This window comes from Terrapene carolina, unplaced genomic scaffold (genome assembly GCF_002925995.2).
Source record: "Terrapene carolina triunguis isolate 2854851 unplaced genomic scaffold, T_m_triunguis-2.0 Scaffold147, whole genome shotgun sequence".
Lineage (NCBI taxonomy): Eukaryota > Metazoa > Chordata > Testudines > Emydidae > Terrapene > Terrapene triunguis.
This window is the reverse complement of record NW_020664498.1, coordinates 1,140,631-1,160,320: the sequence shown is the minus strand read 5'-3', so window position 1 is coordinate 1,160,320 and position 19,690 is coordinate 1,140,631. Positions and strand designations below refer to the sequence as shown.

Sequence of the window (19,690 nt, the reverse complement as noted above, 5' to 3'; positions counted from 1 at the left end):
CCCCCCCCCCCCCCCCCGCTCACCCGGCAGAGGGAGAACTGCGAGAGCTCCACGTGGAATTAAACACAGCCCCCCTGCTCCGTGGGGGAGGAGGGAGCGGGGGAGGGGGAGGGACTCTGGCTGCTAGAGGCCCTAGTGGCTGCGAGCAGCTGTCAATCAGGCCAGGCGTCTAATCAGACACGCCGCACAAGGGGAAGGGGGAAATCCTGGACATTTCTACTTAATTAGAAATCCCCCCCGGACGGCCATTTAACACTGAAAAAGCCGGACATGTCCGGGGAAACCCGGACGGATGGTAACCCTAACCAGCAGGGGACACTGGCAAGTGTTATGAGATAGGTACCCCTTCAATACACTGCCAAAGCAGCATTCTCAATCCTTGGCAGTCCAGGAGTGAGTGAGTTTAGCTCATTGTCTGCTGCTGCTAGCTGATCAAAACTGATGTTTTGAGGCAGTACCCACAACTGTAAAATATTTTCCCGGGTGGCTGGCTGCATCATGGGATTAGCTAATAGCTACTGCTTCATTTTTTGTCACAAGAGTAGTGCGTTCTCTGATTTTCATATTTAAACACAATTGTCTGTGACATTTGATATTTTGGGAATGTTGGGTGTGGATTAGAGTTAAATACTCAGCTGACAGAGAGATGGATCCAGCTCCCTCCCCAAATGAATGGGGACTAATGGGTTGCCATTGGTGGGCTTCTGTGATTTCTCAGGTTTATGGTAAATACAGACCCAGAGCTTACATAAAAGGAGTCTGTGCAGTGCTCCTGCTTCCATTGCAAAGATGACAGGAAAGCACCTCTGAAAAAGAACTTTCCACACTGCTGCTACAGCACTGGACAACCAAACCCCAGGCTAGTGGTTTTCAATGGGTTTAAGATGCTGGTTAAATGTTATCGAATGCAATGGGCTTACCAAAGGGGTGTTCTGTGGTTATTTTTTGGTCTGCTTGTTTGTGGGGGGGTTTCTTCCCCAAGTTGCAAAGTGAAGGGTGTTTTGATTGAAACCACGAAATATGTGACTTAACTATACATTTCTGATTTGTACCTTTTTCTTCCTCGTGATCAGACCATTACTTCTCATATAATTTACTGCAATGAGCCATTATCCCTACCAGTACAGTATGTAGAGCCCTTCGTCTCTGTCATTTGTTGAAATCTGTCCTGGGTCAATAGTGACCTGACATTATTATTCATTGCCATCTGATGGTTGTTCTTTGGCGTCTGTGAAATGAGCAGGTGGAGTCAATCCACTTCCTTGTGTGCCATCACCTATACAACAAGAACCACTATCATAGCTTGCACTAACTGGCAGCCTCGTTGACAGCCATAGCTGAGACACCAAGGATTTGAGTGAAAATTGAAACGGCACTCTCTCATTTGTAGAGGAGATCACACCAGCACGTAATCCAAGGCGTGCCCGAATATGGCTGAACTGTTATAGTGAGACATTGTGTATGGGATGCTTGCACTGCCACTGCGACTTTCCCTAGTACCAAATTCACGTGATTGTCCACTGTACTCTCCCTGGAGTCACGTCAGTCGTGTAGCCCAGTGGAAAATTGGACCTACATCTTAAAAAAACAAAACAAAAGGTATTCCCTGTCTCACATGCTTCATATTTATTAATGACCAAGAAAGCAATTAATCAATGAGACTTTTCAAATACATTATTTTAAAATGTGTATGTTATTCAAAGCCTTTGTTGTAAATGTGATCCAGCCTATGCTCAGCATTTCTAGAAGGAGAATTATAGTTCTGTGGATTGCCACTGGAGACAGGATCTTTATTTATAATTTTGGCAGCATGGTGACTATTTAGAGTAGAAGCCAACAGGGCTGATTTGCACCATGTATTAGATCGCTGTAAGTACTAAGATTTCTTTATCTGAAATCCCACCCAACACAAGCTCAGTGTTCACTCACAGCTCCACAGTTCTCAATTATAAATGCCCTCCTTCCAGCTAGCCCCACATGCACGCAGCCCATTTGAACACTCAAAGGGTTTGCCTAAATCATCCGAAATACTGGGTGACAGGTACTTTACTTGAAATATGCATTCTGTTCTCCAGCCATTTAATCAGTTTAAGGATGTACAAATTGCAAAAGGTGTCAGGGTGACCCAGAGCGGATTGAAACAGGAGAATTTATTTCAAGAAGGCAGAATCTGATTGCAGAATAATACCATGTGAGTTAAACACTTTATTTTTAAAGTGAAGTCCTAAATAAAGCCAGAGTGGTTCTTTTGTAATTCAGTCCTATCTACATACAGCTTTAGTTTTAGGTTCTGCCTACATTTATATGATAACGTAGCTGTAAAAATGTCTTAGGGGCTGAAATATAGCAGCCAGTGTCTTAGAGTGGAAGTAATATTCATTTATTAATCAGTTAACATGACAATGAAAGTCTTTAATCTTCAAGTAGCATATCAGAAAGTTTCAGAATTTCACAAAATCTCTTTCTGAAAGCATCTGTATACTTTAGGGTGACCAGACACGAAGTGTGAAAAATCAGGATGGGGGTGGGGGATAATAGTCAGTAGGCGCCTATATAAGACAAAGCCCCAAATATCGGAACTGTCCCTATAAAACCAGGACATCTGGTCACCCTCGTATACTTTTAGCTGTGGATAATTGTGGATCTCAGTTTCATGTCATTATACCACCCTCCTAATTATGCCATTTAGATCTTTTGTATAGTTCCATTGGTAACACTGGGTAAAATTCTGAAAAACGCTCAACTTCCATTGGGTGTTAGGCTGCTAAATCACTTAGGCACCTTGGAAAATTTTACCCAGCGCAAGCAGTGGAACTGTACAAAATATTTAAAGTCAGTGGAACTCAAGCTCCATAGTTACTAAGGGTGCGTCCAGACTACCCGCCGAATCGGCGGGTAGTAATCAATCTATCGGGGATCGATATATCGCGTCTCGTCTAGACGCAATATATCGATCCCTGAACGCGCTCCCGTCAACTCCAGAACTCCACCAGAGCGAGCGGCGGTAGCGGAGTCGACGGGGGAGCCACGGCCGTCGATTCCGCACCGTGAGGATCCGAGGTAAGTCAAAATAAGATACATCGACTTCAGCTACACTATTCCCGTAGCTGAAGTTGCGTATCTTACATTGACCCCCCTCCCTCCCCCCAGTGTAGACCAGCCCTAAGGCTCTTTTGAAAATTTTACCCACTGGCATAATCTATAACAAGAACCTACAGCAGAGCTTTCCCACTTGTATTTGCCACCTCCTGGTAATCTCTTTTGAAACTGGTTATGCATGAACTAAGTTTTCTGGGAGAAAATCTAACTTGCGAACTCCAGAAGCTTCTGCTCAGATTTCATCAAAGATTGAGACCCGTCCAGCCTATCCTTTACTCACCCAGTTTAACTTAATTAGGGCAAGGGTCAAAGCTAGTGTTACATTCCATATGTGCTGCAATATCTATGTACACCCCGGTGAATCAAAGATACGGGGTCATCCACCTTTACACTTCCCATGTTGAAGATGCTTGTCATGTTTTTGTAATGTAGTTTTGTTGTATGAAAGGACACTCTCAAGTCTTTTTGTCTTTGCTGGTGTTAGTCTTGCTCATTCCTCCATGTTGACAATGTCTCTCTTACAAGCTTGAAAATAATTCCACTTAATTTTTGGTGTAAATTCATATAGGAAATTGTGACAGACTGTGACAATATCCTGTAATAGCCTCAACAAACCTTGTGGAATTAAAATGAACTTTATTGAGTGAAGTTAAACCTTATAAGAACATAAGAATGGCCGTACTGGGTCAGACCAAAGGTCCATCCAGCCCAGTATCCTGTCTGCCAACAGTGGCCAATGCCAGGTGCCCCAGAGGGAGTGAACCTAACAGGTAATGATCAAGTGATCTCTCTCCTGCCATCCATCTCCACCCTATTACAAATAGAGGCTAGGGACACCATTCCTTACCCATCCTGGCTAATAGCCATTAATGACTTAACCTCCATGAATTTATCTAGTTCTCTTTTAAACCCTGTTATAGTCCTAGCCTTCACAACCTCCTCAGGCAAGGAGTTCCACAGGTTGACAGTGTGCTGTGTGAAGAACTTCCTTTTATTTATTTTAAACCTGCTGCCCATTAATTTCATTTGGTGGCCCCAAATTGAATTCAGGTTAACACCTTTGGGGTACATTGTATAAAAAATGCAAAACCTTCTCTAGGAGGAGGGGGTTGCTAATGTACTTATGCCACCATCAGCCCTTGGAAGCCACACCTCCCCCTCCCCCTCTCAGGGAGGTGTGCATATACAGGGCCGGCTCCAGGCACCAGCCTGGCAAGCAGGTGCTTGGGGCGGCCGCTCCGGAGAGGGGCAGCACGTCCAGCTATTCGGCGGCAATTCGGCGGACAGTCCCTCACTCCTGCTCCAAGCGAAGGACCTCCCGCCAAATTACCGCTGCAGATTGCGATCGCGGATTTTATTTTTTTTTTGGCTGCTTGGGGCGGCCAAAACCCTGGAGCCGGCCCTGTGCATATACATTCAAAATGGATTCTCCAGGGACCAACAGACCAAAAAAAAAAAAAAAAGATTTTTGAATAAATACCCTGGTTTTAAACTGGCTCAGGACCTTCTTCCTGGTCCTGAGAGGGCACAATCCTTAGGTTAGGGGTGGAAGAACTAGGTCTACCTTGGCCCCATGGTGCTGAAACTGTAATGAACTTGTTACCACAAGGAATCCCTTTGGTTGGGAATTTGAAGAACTTTGCCCACCAGAATCTATGTTAGGGTTGGGGTGATCTCTGGTAAACATATTAGCATGTGTGTAGGTTCTTTTATTGTTTTTAATGTTTTCTCTGTAATGCTTTTACCTTAATAATATATAAGAACAGTGTGGTACTTGTAACTGTAGCAATTACACTTGTTAACTGTCTCCGAAGAGAAAGCAAGCATGCTTAGACAGCCTGTCTCTGCTGGGAATAACACAATGAAGGCACAGAACTGCAGGCTGGAAACACCCCAGTCAGAAGGCAGCGAGACACAGGTCTCCACCCAAGAATGGCAACGGCTAGGGAGTTGGGTGCCTGAGTGCGGGTGCCCTTGCTGACCCCCTGAGAGGAAATACAGGAGTTGTTGCCCTGAAGTGTGAGAGAAGAAAGACTACCAAAACAACGATCCATTCCAATCGCAGCTCAGTATTATGGGACCAAACTTGATGAATAGGTCTAATCAGAGTGAGAGATCAGTTCTACATCCTGAGGGGAAATATGGGATTTTACTACCATTTTTAAATTCATAATAGGTTTGGCAGTGAATCAGTCCACCAATATGATAATGATTGCTCACCTCACATCCACCCTGCCTTTGCATAACTTCCAGCAGGGTTACAGATTCCTTTCCCCACCTCTGGAAACTCTACCTCACCACTGAACTCTAGTTTTTTCAGTTTGGGATATGGAATTTTTTCGGGAGTACTTTGAATCTTGATAAAGTGATGTCTCCATGGCCTGGGACAGAGGCGGTAAGCCGTAGTGATGAGGAGTTTTGCAGTGTGGAGAAGAGAAGACGGGTCTACACTTAAAACTTTTGCCAATATAGTATTGTTGGTTTGGGGTGTGATTTTTTTTTTTTTTTTAATGACATTTCCATACTGGCTAAGCCCTAGTATAGACGCAATTATACTGACAAAAAAATGCTTTTGCTGATATAGCTTACCGTATATACTCGTTCATAAGCCAAATTTTTTTAGTAAAAAAGGGAAGCACCAGAGAAGGGGGTCGGATTATGAACAGGTAGAGAGAGGGAGATGTGGGACACAGCCCCTCCCCCCAACAAGGCAGCACAGCCAGTAGAGAAGAGGTAGGGCCAGAGTCTCTCCGCTTCTGGCCACGCTGCTCTCCCCCCAGCCTCCGAAGCAGCTGCAGCTCCAGGGCTGGCAGGCTACAGCCCTGCCGCTCGGCCCCGCCCCCCAGAGCAGGCTGTGGCCGGCCGCCCGGCCCGCTGGAGTATGCTGCGGCCATGCCACCCAGCCCAGTCCGCTGGAACATGCAGCGGCCGCGCCGCCTGGTCTGGCCTGCCGGAGCAGGCTGCGGCCGCGCTGCCCAGCCTGCCAGAGCAGCTCCAGCCAAGCCAGAGACATCCTCCCCTGGCCTTCCCCAGATAAGGTGGGAAGGGATGGGATGGGGAGAGTGTGGGGTCATGGGGGGGGGTGGTCACAGGGGTTACTCCCCTGACCCCCAGCTTCTCCCCCCCCCAAAAAAAATATTTCCCCACCAGTTGCTGTCCTAGCCCATCAGAGTAAGCAGCTGGCACGCCGGGACACTTTGTTTACTTAGGTTTACCTTCGTGCCTGCGGACGCTCGAGGTAAACAAACCATCTTGGCCCACCGGCGCCTTATCCTGATGGCACTGGAGCCAAAGTTTGCTGACCCCTGAATTATAGCGTCGGCTTATGAATGGGTTATAAAAATTTTCCATTTTTACTTATCCATCTTCGGAGGGGCTCGGCTTATAAATGAACCGGCTTATGATCGAGTGTATACGGTATTTTGCTCAGGGAACCAGTATAAACTATACTGGAAAAAGCACTTTTTGACAGTCTAAGGGTATGTCTTCACTACCAACGTGAATATGGCTTTGTAGTGGCAGCACCAGTGCTGGGAGAGAGCTCTCCCAGCGCTGTAAAAAAAGCACCCCCACGAGGGGAGTAGTGTTTTTTCACACTCCTGAGCAAGCAAGTTGCAGTGCTGTAAAGTGGCAGTGTGGACAAGGCCTAAAAGCTACATCTACACTAGGAGGAATTGCTGGTATAGTTACACCAAACCTTTTCTAGGGTTGTTGTGGGGATGGAAGATCTACTCCAGGGGTTCTCCATCTGGGGGTCGAGACCCCCCATGAGGTTATTACCTGGGGGATCGCGAGCTGTCAGCCTCTACCCCAAACCCCGTTTTGCCTCCAGCATTCATAATGGTGTTTAATAAATAAAAAATGTTTTTAATTTATAAGGGGGGGGTCGCACTCAGAGGTATGCTATGTGAAAGGGGTCACCAGTACTAAAGTTTGAGAACCACTGATCTACTCGAATTGTCTCAAGTAGCAAAAGAGGCAAGATGCATTAAAATTCTGGGAGTATCTAAACTTCTCAGTGCTGATTTGAACTTGCAAACTTTTTTTGAGGTCTCACCGATCACTGGTTTCTCTCTACTCCTCTTTGTCTCTCGCACTGAGTAATCATATCTAGATCTTCCCTGTTGTTCGTTCGTGAATGTCAGAATTATGAATATACTCTAAAAGCTTGTGAGGTTAGTTCAGGCTGTTTCTTCAAGTTCCCACAAAAGAAAAATAAAACTCATTGCCAGAAAGTCTCCTGTGGACACTCTTCAATATCTAGCTAGAAACAGCCATTCTCCTTGTGGCATTATATTTTCCTTTATCTTGTGACATCCCTTTAGTGTCACAAGTAATGGTATTGTGCCAGTAAACCTGAATAGTCTGCAATTTTGCAAAGAGATAAAGAAAAGATCTGTAGATTTGAAGTGATTTAACTACACTAGAGCAGCTTCTCAGACTTGTTCTCCCTTCCTGACGTTATAAAGAAGCATAAAAAAAAACTTTTTTTTTTCCTTTTGCAGGTCACATTTAAGATGAGTCTTAGTAGAGCTGAGCATAATTTGGAGGTTTCAGTTTGGATGGATTTGATCCCACCCTAAGTTTCACTTCAAGTTTCTGGTTCAAAGAACCACAAAAACATTCTTAACAGAACTCAGCAGAAACAGGCTTGGCTCTGCTAATGATTGTAACTAGTGAGTTTCACATTCTCTTTATCTGAATTTGTAGTCACTCAAGACTTGACTCTAGGTCATTCAATCTCTTCTTGCTCTTTGGCCAACCTGGCCTGAGTTTCCTTTGATAACTATACTGAAAACTAAGTCAGGTCAGCCAGGTTTCAAGCAAATACGCATTGCTGTAGCCCTGAGTGAAAATGCTTTCACATATACCCTGTACTACCTGTGCTTTCTCTGCACTCACACACTTAGACCCACCTCTTGGAAGAAATTGATGCTTATGAGGGCAAGACATACTTGCAGCTTGAGAAACACTGGTATAAACCACATCTATGGAGTTTTAGTTAATGAATAGAAATGCAGTAATGCCTTCTAGACCAAAATTCATGTGGTCCATTTTTCCAGACTCTCTTTGGCTGTGTTTAAAAAATATATATTTGAAAGATCTTTGTAAAGATCAACATTTCTTCTTGCCCATTTTCTTTGTTGGCTTAATTGTCTAGAAAATGTAATCATGTACCTTTTACTTATCTTGTAATGATTAGTAAATATCAGTTGTTTGTATTTAATCTTTGGTAGAACCTCTCTCCATATTCAGGAAGTCCAATTAAGCGTGATCATTATTTCTAGCATTTTATAATCTCTGCCTGGAATATCACGTTTACCTTTTTTTTTTAATTCCTCGTTAATCCAGCAATAGTATACTATTGATGTTACAGTTAAGTGAATCCAAGCCATAAAATATTAATCTAGTGATTGACCAGCCCACTGTACCGGATAGGACTAGAATTCTTCCTATCAACGAGTCTACTTTCAGCATAGCTAATCCGTTTATCTGCACTAAACCCAATCATGCATTGTTTGAGCTGTGCTCAATTTCTCCTGTTTGCAGCAACAATATAAACTTGCAGATTCCAACCATTTTTATCTTAGCAAGTTTGCTTTCAATATTTTTTTTCTTTCTGAAAATTAATTCCGTGTTTTCACTCGGGCATCATTTATTCAAAGTGACATCTTGGAGTAAAACAAAATCAAATAATCCAGTAGTTCTCAAACTTTTGTACTGGTGACCCCTTTCACATAGCAAGCCTCTGAGTGCGACCCTCCCCTTATAAATTAAAAACACGTTTTAATATATTTAACACCATTATAAATGCTGGAAGCAAAGCGGGGTTTGGGGTGGAGACTGACAGCTCGCGACCCCCATGTAATACCTTCACGACCCCCTGAGGGGTCCTGACCCCCAGTTTGAGTACTCCTGAAATAATCAGTGGTTTGTTTTATGTTTTTGTTTTGTTATTTTAAATCTTCAGTGGTTTTATAAATCCTGTCTTTCATTTCCCATGAATGAATGTTAGGAGTTTCTGTTTTCACTAAAGCAAACAAAAACAAAATTTCGGACAAAAACTAAAGCACCAATCCTGCAATGGGCTGAAAGCAAATGGAATTCAGTGCAGAACTGGTGCCTAATACTGCCAGAGATCCTGACCCTGCAGTGCCCTTATCTCCAATATAGTCCCACTGAAGTCACGGGGATCTTTGTGCATGCAGATTCCTTTGTACTAAAGTAAGGTTGTGTGTGTCAGCAGGAGAGAGAAAGATTGTATGTAAATTTTTAATCATTTTTTGTTAGTAATACTTTATTTCCTTCAGAAAAATCAACACAAGATGTTTTCTGCTCCATTAAAATGTATTTAAAACACAGCAAGAAAACAATACAAAATAAATAGGGAAATAGAGAAAAACAACATTTAAGTGAATAAATATAGTGAAGAAAATTGTTTGATGCAGTAAATCTGTAACTCAGTCTGTTTGCACTATATAAAAAGGGTTCTGCTAGCGAGCTGATTCCAAAATAATCACAGCTAAATAAACAATGGAACACCCACAAAACCACAGTCATTATGGTTGAAGTCAAAAGGACACGCACGTACATGGGTAATCACCAATATGCGCAACTATGGAACAGATAGCACCAGATTTGGATCTCACTTATTCCAGTGCAGATCAGGAATAAATCCATAAGTCAAAGCAACTATGTACTGGTGCAGATGAGATGGGAATCAAGCCCATAATAAGGTATCCAAATGTCTCTTTTTGCTGCACATGTTAATACTTAATGGAAACAATGAGTCTTTGGTTGTCATTTTAGCCTGAAAACAAAATCTTTGTTGAATTAAAATGTGAAAGGTGAATACAGTTCGAACTACAGTTTAAGAAACCTTCCCATTTTCAGAACTGTTCTTTTTTGCTGGAGGGGGCTGCCCGATGTTATGCTAGGTCTGCGTCGACAGATGGGTGACTGTACCTGAGCGACTTCTCTGCATCACAGCTGTACCCATTAGTCTGCATTTGCTATTTGAGTCTCTTCAGTGCCATATGCTCTTTTCTTTAAATAAACAGGTATATAATAGTTAGGACAGATGTGAAAAGCAAAATGACATAAGCAGAGGTATGATTCTGAACCAGAATCAAATGATTAATCTTGACACTCTAAGTAGTCTTGCAGAGCATCAGTTTGCGAGGGGACTGATTTAGTATGTGCTGTACATTTTCTTTCATTGTCCTTGTTAATGGAAGGGTAGTTTTCATCGAATTGTAATCTCAGTTGCTATCTGTCTTCTTACGATTCATTAGTATTTATAACTCCATCCCTTTTAAGCTTAGTGGCTTGTTATATTGCTTACTAATATGATTCAAGAATGCTGCTGATCTGTTTAGTAGACAGCCCCAGTCAGTCTGCTCATCAGAGGGATTAGTACAAGAAGTTTTTGTTCAATTTAATTTAATTTTTATGAGGGGTACAAACTCACTGAGGTAAATACTTATTCTTTTTTTTTTTTAAATAGTGCTTTAGAAAACAATAGCATTATAAGCACCAATCATAAACACACAGGGAATTACCATACAATTACAGTAGCAAAACATCAGCCAGAGATGTAATTGTGTAGACAAGTACAATACAGCAAGAAATCCAAAAACAATTGCAAGATTTACTGTGGAATTATACAAAATTTGCTTAATGTGTATCAGAAGTGTGTCAAAATGTTAGAGGAGATAGGGCAGATCATTTTAAACATGCCATTTTCTCCACTCGAGAAGGTAGCTCTTTTCATTTCAGAAATGTTTCAAGCATTAGATCTAATAATAGTACAGAAACTTTAAACTGTAATTTTTAGTCAGAAAAGTCACTAACTGAAAACAGCCTCTTCCAGTTCTTCATAGCTGTTCTCTTTTGGGTTCTTATCTACTTGCTTTACTACTGTTAGCCTTGAAGATAAAATACAGCTTTGGAAAGTGAACTGGGTTTTATCCTCATGAATCACCAACTAAATTCTAACTTTTTTTCCTCTCGCTGTGATGTTAATGAGCAAAAAACATAGTTGAGTTTTGAAATCCCAGGGCAAGATTGCAGAACAGATGTAAGAATCAGCTTTTGACTTGTAAACTGATCAGATTTGATCTGAATGTCATGGAGAGGGAATAAATAAGAAATCTAACAATCTCCTTTCTACAACTGAGTTAAATCCCCTCATTGAAACAGGTTAAGTCCTATGATTTAAATTCAGTTCTAATGTATATTCTATGTGACTGATTTTCATCTGATGTGTTGTTGCCATTTATGTGTTGGCACTTTTATTTCAGGAGGAAATAATAACATTTTCAGTGTACTCTTATGTGCAGGCCTACTGCTGTGAAGCTAAACAGTAACTCTGCAGCTCTGATTTAGCACAGTATTGCAAGAGTAGGATAGTATAAGTATGCTGGAAAAAGTACAGCAAGCCCACCTATTGTATTAGGTTGCTGTAAGTTAGAAGGAGTGTTTGTTGTGAAAGGAGTATCTTTGCTCATCACTGATATGTAAATAAGAGCAGGTCTACACTACGGCAGGGACTGACGCTCTCCAGACGCTCTCTAGTCAATCCCTGTACTCTACCCCCGACAAGAAGAGTAGGGTAAGTCGATGGGAGATTTTCTCCCTTTGACGACACCCCCACACACATACGCGGTGTAGACCACACGGTAACTCGACCTAAGGTACATCGACTCCAGCTACATTATTCACATAGCTGGAGTTGCGTAGCGTAGGTCGACTTACCACGCTAATGTAGACATAGCCTAAGTTATTAGCCAGTCTTTCATCAGAAGATAACAGAACTGATAGAAATTTCCAGTGATCCCCTTGCAAATCCTGACCCAGGGAATGCTGCAAGGAAATGCAGAGCTGGGGCAGGGGCAGGGGCTGGGCCACAACACACAAATCTGCAATGATTCTGGGTAGTGCTGTGGACCCATAAATTATCTTAATTATGCTGGGGGCTGTAGAGCATTCCAGGATCAGGAGGATGCAGTTGGTTTAAAGCCACCTTAGAGTTTGAGTTCTGGGCTGCATAATCAGAATCTCATCCAAAGGGGTGAAATCCTGGCACCACTGAAGTCAATGGAAGTTTTGCCATAGACTTCAATGAGGTTGGGATGTCACCACAAGAGTTTTTCTTCTCCTATATTTGTCTCCCAAAAACTAAACTATAAAGAACCTAACAAATAAAATCAGTATATTTGACCAGTGCATATACTTCTGTCGTCATGGCTAACAACTTTTGCTGTGTATTTTATAATTCAGTTTCTAGTTTCAAAATGATACCTGCCTTCCCTTTAAAAATGAAGCGAGTGTTACTATTTGTGATGGGCATACAAGGCTTGCAATTGTCGTCTTGTCATCTGGACGTAATATCACCTCACATCATGTTTCCTTCGTCTCTTTCTATTAATTTTTTATGAGCTTCATCAGAAATGTAAGGCGCAGAGTTACGTTTTTATGGTGATTAAACACTGGAGAAATGAAAACAAATAATTGTCTTGATGTACATGCTGCCTGGAATGAACAGCTTGCTTTGAAATGCACCAGTCCAACAGACTGTATAGGCAATGGTCTTATATAATGCAGTTCTTTTTTTCTGACCCTTGATTTGCTAATCTTGTTTTTTCTGATCCTCTGATTTGATTTGTTGTCCTTTATAGCTCTTAGTCATACAAGAGATTTAGACATGCTACTTTCATTGTGGAGGTGAAAATCAAAGTAAAATATTAAGTAACATTAGTTTGATGGGTCTGAACTCCCATGGTATTCCATGTTTCAGCAAATGGATAAAATGGTATGATTTGTTCTCGTGCTTTAAGTTCTTAAAAACTACAGACACCACCATACAGTCAGAATGTGTGCACACATGCGCGCACACACTGGGATAGCTATAAGGGCCCCAAACAAGTTAGTGGTTGGCTAATGCCAATTCCAGCGGTCCCTTTATGTCCCTATTGTTTTATCCTTTCTAACGTCACTGGAGACGTGCTCATTATTCACATAAGTGCTCAATCATCTTTTGAATTCTGCTGTGCTCTTGGTGTCAGTGATATATGTTAGTTCCACACACTAGCATTTTGGATTATGTGAAAGGGGAAACAGGAGTGCCCAACTTCCTTTTTCTGGACAATTCATTATTTTGTATACTTCTCTGTCCCCTCTTATTCAACTGCTTTCTAAACTAAATAGTACCAACCCAAATTATCCGAGCATGTTCTGATTGACATGTTGCTGACATACTCGAAGAATTCTAGTAGTTTACCTCTCTCATATGCAAATCATCTGGTTGTTTTATTCTTGTATTTTTAATTACCGTTTCAACTGGTTTCCCTGGCACCGAAGCAAGGTCTACTGGTCTGAAATTCCCAGGATGACCCCTAACACCTCTGCTGCTTTTTGTTTTTAAAGGGAGGATTTAGATCAAATGTCCTGCTAAGGGTATGTAATAGACTCTACATGAGGAGAAGGGGAAAACTTGTTGATCCTGCATTTCAGTCTAAAGCATAATAATCAGATTGTTGCCAATACAGAATGTAAATGATTTATAGTATATAATTGTAAACTGATGGGTGTCACTGGGTTTGAACTGCAATACAAAACCTTCCTTTTCTTCTTGGATCTATTCTATGATACTGTAATTGTCTATAGTACTAAATATTAATTGATTAGCACTCCTTGAGCAAACTTTTAAAATGTTTTATTCCTGAGGCTCTAATTGCATGGCGGTCAGAAGGGAGTCTTGAAGGCAAAGGAAAAGCTGGCATTTTGCTGACATTCTAGTGGAAGTCAGCTGTCTGCTGGCGCTCTCTGTTATTATAAATACAGTGCACTGACTCACGGTCTAGTGGATCAACAAGGTCAGCTTGAGAAAGCGGATAAAGGAGAAAGTAGTGTCTGCCGGCTGTTTATGCTGCATTGGATAGATGGACTCTGTTCATTTTGCATGTGTGGGTTTTTTTTTTTTAATTCAACATTCCCTATTGTAGTCATTCACACAAAGGGTGCTTTTAAACTAGTAATGAGTGCTTTCCGTCTTGGCAGTTACTTATACTGAACTTTGTGTCTAGAGCTCTTCACGATTCACTCATACAAGCCCTAAAATAGTCAAGACTAGTAGGGGGGAGCAAAGCTCTGTCTGGCTCATGCTGTTTCTAGGAAAAGGGAATCTTGGGGGGGAAAACACCCTGGAAACACTTACAAATTATGCACTGCCTTTTCTATCCATGAATAGTTTCTCTTGCGAGCAAACTAGGTTGTATTTCTGGACAAGCAGACAAAGCTATGTAGCTAGGGTTTTTCTCCCCGGGTACACTTACAAAACTTGTTTTCATAATAACAGATGGACTTAAATAGGTCTGAGGATTCAACAGGGTAAGTGTCCAGTCGATCTTATGTTTATCTTTACCTTAAATCACCTTTCATGGTATGTGACCCCAAGTTCAGGTTTCAGGTTCAAGGACATTTGGAAGAGGCACTTGAAAACTTCTAACATTGACACCACAAGCTGGAAAGATATGGGTAGCAACAGGTCACGCTGGAAAGTGTACTGTGCCAGGGAGTCAAAGAGGATGAAGAAAAGTGCTTGAGAGAGAGGAAAGCACAGCAGGCCTCAGGCTCTCATAGTGTGGTGGCTTCATCTGCTGACCCTGTGCCTTATGCCTGCACTATTTGTGACAAGGGTTATTGCTCAAGAATTGGGGTTTTTAGCCATTCATGATCCTGCAACATGACACAGTGCATGAACTGCTTTGGCGCTTACACCATATCTTTTGAGATGGATGGTTCCCATGCCAGTATTTGACCCCCTAGCTGCGAACCAACTACTTGGATTATCCTCTTTTGAGCTGCATACTGTCACACATCACAGTGCGACCTAATGGTCAGAGCAGGAGTCTGGCCTCGTGTTCAAAGCAGAATCAGAGGCGTGGTCAGGACATAAGCCAATGATTGGATCCAGGAGCCAGAACAGAAACAAAGGGCAGAAGCAGAGTCATGGTTAGGAGACAGTCCAGTGTTCAGAGCCAAGAATCAGGCAGGGACTAGGGCTGGAGCAGAGTAGGCAAAGGTTGGAGCAAGTGCCAGATAGGAAGCAGGTCTGGCACAATTATTGGTGTGGAATGCATTGACCAGCCACTGTGCTGCTGTTGCAACGGAGCTGTGCCCGGAGGCAGCTGAGATCCTGACAGGTATTTGGTGAGACTGAATGCACCCCTGTATTCGCACCCTACGCACTGACTATTGTAATAATCTTTGTACAAAATAAGCCTTGAGAGGTATCATTTGAAAATGAATAACATACTGGTCAGTAATATCATGGGGAAATATATGTAGCAACATTATATGCAAAGTTATGAACATAAGCTGCAATCATGACTTAAGTGTGTTTACCAGAGAAGTCTGGGCAGTAGGTAGACCAGTTTCTCAAAGACAAAGGACAAGCTAATGCCTCTAGCCAGGTGTCCTCAAAGTTGATGGGCAGGGGCCTGTCAAGTGGCCATTCTATGGCAAGGAAGGAGGGCAAGAGCAAACAGATCTGCATCTTAGCTAACAACAGCATGAAACCTCTTTTACCACCAGACTCCTTGTCTTCATCCTCATAGCATGAATGAACTTTATCTCGGGGTAACCCTCAGGAAAATGCATTTTAAAGGGTGACTGAACTATAAATGTGAGGGACAAAAATACCATCTCTCTCTCTTTCACCTAAGAACACAAAAGAAACCAGCCCTTTTTACTTTGGGAGAGACCCTGACCTGAAATTTGGGAGCATGTGGTAAGAATTTTATCTTGAACCAAGTCTAGCTTGTTAAGTTTTAGTCTTAGGGAGCATTTTATCTTTATTTTAGGGCTGTCAAGTGATTAAAAAAATTAATAGCGATTAATTGTGCGATTAATCGCACTGTTAAACAATAATAGAATACCATTTATTTAAATATTTTTGGATGTTTTCTACATTTTCAAATCTATTGATTTCAATTACAACACAGAATACAAATTGTACAGTGCTCACTTTATATTTATTTTTGATTATACATATTTGCACTGTAAAAAACAAAATAGTATTTTTCAATTCACCTAATACAAGTACTGTAGTGCAATCTCTTTATCATGAATGTTGAACTGACAAATGTAGAATTATGTACAAAAAACTGCATTCAACAATAAAACAATGTAAAAGTTTAGAGCCTGCAAGTACACTCAGTCCTACTTCTTGTTCAGCCAATTTCAGAGACAAACAAGTTTGTTTACATTTGTAGGAGATATTGCTGTCCGCTTCTTGTTTACAATGTCACCTGAAAGTGAGAACATGCGTTCTCATGGCATTGTTGTAGCTGGTATCGCAAGATATTTACGTGCCAGATGCGCTAAAGATTCATTTGTCCCTTCATGCTTCATTTGTCCATGATGATGACGGGTTCTGCTCGATAACAATCAGAAGCAGTGCGGACCGACGCATTTTCATTTTCATTATCTGAGTCAGATACCACCAGCAGAAGGTTGATGTTCTTTTTTGGTGGTTCGGGTTCTGTAGTTTCCACACAGGAGTGTTGCTCTTTTAAGACTTCTGAAAGCATTCTCCAAACCCCGTCCTTCTCAGATTTTGGAAGGCAATTCAGATTCTTAAACCTTGAGTCGAGTGCTGTAGCTATCTTTAGAAATCTCACATTGGTACCTTCTTTGCATTTTGTGAATTCTGCAGTGAAAGTGTTCTTAAAATGAACATGTGCTGGGTCATCATCTGAGACTGCTATACCATGAAATATATGGCAGAATGCGGGTAAAACAGAGCAGAGGACATACAATTCTCCCCCAAGGAGTTCAGTCATAAATTTAATTAACGCATTATTTTTTTAACGAGTGTCATCAGCATAGAAGCATGTCCTCTGGAATGGTGATCGAAGCATGAAGGGGCATACAAATGTTTAGCATATCTGGCATGTAAATACTTTGCAGTGCTGGCTACAAACATGCCATGCAAATGCCTGTTCTCACTTTCTCATGATGTAAATAAGAAGAGGGCAACATTATCTCCTATAAATGTAAACACACTTGTTTGTCTTAGTGATTGGCTGAACAAGAAGTAGGACTCAGTGGACTTGTAGGCTCTGAAGTTTTACATTGTCTTGTTTTTGAGTGCAGTTATGTAACAAAAAAAATCTACATTTATAAGTTGCACTTTCACGGTAAAGAGATTGCACTACTTGTATGAGGTGAATTGAAAAATACTATTTCTTTTATCATTTTTACAGTGAAAATATTTGTAATTAAAAATAATATACACTTTGATTTCAATTGAAACACAGAATACAATATATGAAAATGTAGAATAACATCCAAAATAGTTAATAAATTTCAATTGGTATTCTATTGTTTAACAGTGCGATTAAAAAAATTAATCGTGATTAATCATGATTAATTTTTTTGAGTTAATCATGTGAGTTAACTCTGATTAATCGACAGCACTACTTTATTTCTCTTGTAAGCATTTCTGACTTTAATGCCTTTTACTTGTACTCACTTAAAACTTATCTCCTTGTAGTTAAACTTGTTTTATTCTTTAATTAAAACTTACCCAAAATTCACAACACTGGATAACTCCGTTTAAGGTAGCAGACTGTTGTATATTGATCCCATTAGAGGGGCAACCGACCTAATACATCTAAACCAGTGGTTCCCAAACTTTAACAACCTGTGAACCCCTTTCACTAAAATGTCAAGTCTCGCGAACCCCCTCCTAAAAATGAATATTTCCAGGGATTTTCTCCTTTACCTGAGTATAAATTATAAGAGCAGTGATCTTGGAAATATAAAATTTGTTTTTATGACATGCTTATTACACACTCTTTATTATTAATTATTATTTATCATTACAGTATTTTTATTACATTATGAAAATGGCAACACTCTTCCAAGATCTCACTTTCATAGCTTGTATCACTTTGAATAAGCCTGTTATAAGACAAGGCTCCTATGTTTCATCAAGGAGTATCAGATGTGAAACAGCACAAAGGTATTTAAGAAGCCAACTCAAAGAGTTCCTCCTACACAAGCATTCAGGTCTTGAGCAGTCCAGGCAAACAACGCACGTTACAACAAAGCTTAAACTTGTTCTTCATAATAATTTTAAAAACAATACAAGCTGCCTATTTAATTTTAAAACCAGCAAAAAATATCCACCATCCTTTCCATTTCTTATAAGGAGTCTTGAAGTTTAAATCTCCTCAGTGTGATAGATATGCTTGCTTTGATCTGCTTAGCTCTTGGAAGTCCAGGGGCTCCGGGCTGCTGGGACAACTCTGTCCGCCATTAGGGAATTTTTTCCTGAGAACCCCCTGTAACATTTTGCGAACCCCCAGGGGTTCCCGAACCCCAGTTTGGGAACCACTGATCTAAACTGTCCAGGACAGGGCTGGACAGTGCAGAACACACGTTTTGGGGGGGGGGGGGGGGAATTTGAGACTGGGAGTGTGTTGGGGTCACCCTGCAAACAGTAACCAGATAGCTGGAAGCCAGAGTGTGGCTGATGTTTGCTGACAGGTTGCAGGGGTCAGAGCTGCTGGACCAGGGATGTGACTGTACACAGATACTCAGGGTGTGACCTGTATGCTGGCAGTCTATTTGTGAGAGGCCCAGGTGGGAGCTACAGCAGCAAAGCTGTGTGAGGCACCCCAGGTTGCAGGGCAAGCATGACATAGCCCCTTACTGGTCTGGATGGCACCCTGGAATGTGGTACCTCGTGAGAACAGGTTGTCTCACATAATGAGATGGTTAATACTTCACAGCTATGATAATGCTAGTTATTTTTGTATTGCACCAGAGTAAATTTCAAATATCTGTCTATTTCAGACAGAGAAACTATGGGATAGTGTGGCCAAGTGGCTGGCTCATGATTGCACAGGAAGTCAGAGGCAATTGGGAATAGAACTCAGGTCTCCAGGCTATTGTTCCCCAGTTATTGCTGCCTCTTGGCAGAGTTGTAAATAATGCAAGAATAGCTTTTCTCACAAAATGTTATTGTGTCCTCTTCTGGTTCCATCCAGAATTAACAGAAGTCAGTTAATTTGCTATAGGTACTTAGTGCCTCTGAAAATATGGCCCTATGCATCTGAGTTTGGATACCTAAAATCAGAGGCCACTTTAGAAAATGTTGATTTTTAGCTGTTGGGGCAAATTCATACCTGACTTCAGTGGAATTGCACCTTCCTGCTTATTCCAAGTTTGAATGTTTTTTTCTGCATCTTAGCTTTCCCAGCTTTAAAATGGGAATGAAAAAAAGACTTTCTTGCCTCATCCGGATGGGAATTAATTATTTTTCATTTAAAGAAACATGTGCAACGTAATCCATTAAAAGATACCATTTGCTAACTTTTACCACAATCTCCTCTAACTACATGGGGAAGCACTTAAATGATGCTTTCAGTGAGTGCTGATTTGGGCGGGGGAGGGGTCAGTGTATTTATTGACTTTGTTCAGGGCCGGCTCCAGGCACCAGCTTCTCAAGCAGGTGCTTGGGGCGGCCGTTCCGGACAGGGGCGGCAGTTCCAGGTATTCGGCGGCAATTCGGCGGACG

At 41.5% G+C, this 19,690-nt stretch overlaps 1 protein-coding gene across 12 annotated transcripts in view; it reads left to right on the top strand.

Moving 5' to 3' along the window:
• The window catches only part of LOC113406875 (zinc finger MIZ domain-containing protein 1), a 500,854-nt gene that overhangs the window by 399,877 nt on the left and 81,287 nt on the right, over positions 1 to 19,690 (top strand). Inside the window, exon 1 of one of the 12 annotated variants that reach the window (XM_026653702.1) lies at positions 2,121 to 2,191. The exons of the other annotated variants lie outside the window; for them this stretch is intronic. The gene's annotated coding sequence lies outside the window, so the exon portion shown is untranslated. Of the gene's footprint in view, positions 1 to 2,120; positions 2,192 to 19,690 lie in introns of those variants that run through there. 12 annotated transcript variants of the gene reach the window in all.